This window comes from Protopterus annectens, chromosome 1.part0, assembly GCF_019279795.1.
Source record: "Protopterus annectens isolate FY-2018-M chromosome 1.part0, PAN1.0, whole genome shotgun sequence".
Classification (NCBI taxonomy): Eukaryota; Metazoa; Chordata; order Ceratodontiformes; family Protopteridae; genus Protopterus; species Protopterus annectens.
This window is the reverse complement of record NC_056725.1, coordinates 1710551635-1710554134: the sequence shown is the minus strand read 5'-3', so window position 1 is coordinate 1710554134 and position 2500 is coordinate 1710551635. Positions and strand designations below refer to the sequence as shown.

The window sequence follows — 2500 nt, the reverse complement described above, 5'->3', positions numbered from 1 at the left end:
ATCCCGATACTCTTACTTTATGGGATGTGTCTGAGAGCCAGTTTGCGATCTATCTTGTGACGTAAGGGTTTATGCCCAGGCTGGTGAGCTTATCAATAATGTGTGTGTGTGTGTGTGTGTGTGTGTGTGTGTATGTGTGTGTGTGTGTATATATATATATATATATATATATATATATATATATAATCAAAACTAATAACTTCTGTAGCATTAGCGAAGGATCAGCTAAGCATCGGACAAAAAACTGCACATAGACCGATTTAAAATTAGCGCTTTCATTCTTTAGTATCGAAGAACTTTTATCACAGTAGTGTAGTATATTTCAAACAAACAGTGATATTTATATTGTACTAAACAATGCAGTGGTGACGTGTGAATAATACAATTAGATATTCATATATGCTTGAAAAGTTGTTCATTACTTTTGTAATTATCAAACCAATCAGAACAGGAAGGTCTGGACTCTTAACCTCTAGGAAGATGAATAAATAGACCAATGACATTACACTAGCTTATTCAGAATTCGAGGGTTAATGTCCAATGAAAAGTGTTTAAAAATTGTTGAAGACATCCAATGGAAAGTGAAATGCCGATTGACCAATGTGAGTCAGTATTGCAGGCTCTAAACCTGTTCGATATAGTAAAGCAGGGGAGAAAAACATTGTTCTTTAAAATGCAGATGTAAAACAAAATAAAATATTAAGTACTGGATGTAAAACAAAATAAAGTACTGGATGTAAAACAATATAAAATATAAAGTACTGGAACCTAACAGTTATTATCTAAATATGTTATATACACAAAAAGCACTATCAAGTAATCCATTTCAATGCACATTTAAGATTTACACAGTCATTGAGACCCGGAGAAACATCCGCTCCTAAACAGAGCTGCCACTGTAGTTCTTTAAACTCAAGCAGTTTATCGTAATCGCCAAAAAATAAATCAACTTGTTCAAGAATCATAAAATGGAATTTTATGAAGGAAGTACACTTTGTAGAATGCCTGGCCAAAGCGTTATACTGATCCGCAGCTCTGATCGCACAGTAATGTTCTTTGATGCGATCAGATAGCTTGCGGTTCATTTTCCCAATGTAAAAAGATGTGCAGGAAGCACAAACAGCAGCATACACCACAGTAAGACTGTGGCAATCAAAATGTTTAGAGAACGTTAATTTAAAGTTATTGTGTTGGAAAATTAAAGTAGAGCCCTGTAGAATATATTGACAACTGATGCAATGGCCACAGGGGAACATGCCATGTGGATCCGTAGTTTTAGAGATTTTTTCCAGTAGTGCTTCGAACAGTCCTTGTTCTTTTATATGAAAAAAGTGGAGTAGTGCCTAACACTTTAGTTAGGTTGTCAGAGCTAGTTATAATGTTGCAATTAGTAGAGACGATGTTCCTGATGCCTGCCATGTCTCTACTAATCGGAATGGGGAAGCTCAAGGTTCTATCAGTTGTGGTGTTGGCGGGTTGCTGTTTAAGTGAAATTCCATAAGTTAAAATAGGTTGAAATTTAGAGCGTTTATCACGTGTTATTTTAGCAGCAGTTTTAGGTCTTGGGGTAATGTGTTTGTGCAAATAGCTTACATAAAAAGTCACATTCCCTTAAAAAAACTTGGTCGTCACTTACAAGCCTGGACAACCCGATGAACTGTCCTCTGATTACATTCTTTTTCATGTAGAATGGGTGTTGGATTGTGAAATCCAAGTAGTTGTTTCTGTAGGTTTCCTTGCGGAAAATTTTTGAGGTCAAGCCGTAGAAATATCCATTGATATTGTTATGTCCAGAAACGAAACGTAGAGCCACAGCCAGATTGTACAAAAGATAAAAATGCAATGCTATCATTCATAACATTAAGAAATTGTGTTAGTTGAGTTTGTGACCCTGTCCATGCAAAGAAAATATTGTCAATAAAACGGCTATACAATCTGGTATATTCAAAACCTGGTAAATGGATCAGAGTTTCTAATTCCCTTGTGGTTAACACAAGGTTAGCATACGCTGGGGCCACTTTAGAGCCCATGGCAACTCCTTTAATCTGCTGGGAAATGTTATTGTTAAAGTGAAAAAACTTGTTATTCAGTACCATGTCAATCAACATGTTCAAATACATGATAGTAGCTGGTTTAAATCTAGCATATTTGTGCAAATACAATTTCACCATTTCTTTACCTTCAGAATGAGGGATATTAGTATAGAGAGAAACTATGTATAATGTAACAAAAATGCAGTTACTAATGTCCAGTCGTGCTTTGTTGAACTCATTTAAAAAAAACCCAGGAATCTCTAAAGTAAAATGGAGTTTTCAGTACCACGGGGTTTAATACACTATCCACGTATTCAGATATTCTTTCAGTCTTCGTGCGTTTATTAGAAATAATTAATCTGAGAGGTGGATTGATTGCATTTTTGTGTATTTCAGGCATCGCAAAACATTTGCCTAAACTAGGATCGTGTATTTGTAGGTACCGTAATCGGGTTTTTTTTTCTAAA

The 2500-nt window shown here is 35.4% G+C and overlaps 1 protein-coding gene across 1 annotated transcript in view; it reads left to right on the top strand.

Annotated features, from left to right (window-relative positions):
• Positions 1-2500, top strand: part of SHPRH (SNF2 histone linker PHD RING helicase) — a 1609144-nt gene that overhangs the window by 23526 nt on the left and 1583118 nt on the right. The gene's annotated exons all lie outside the window — the stretch shown is intronic.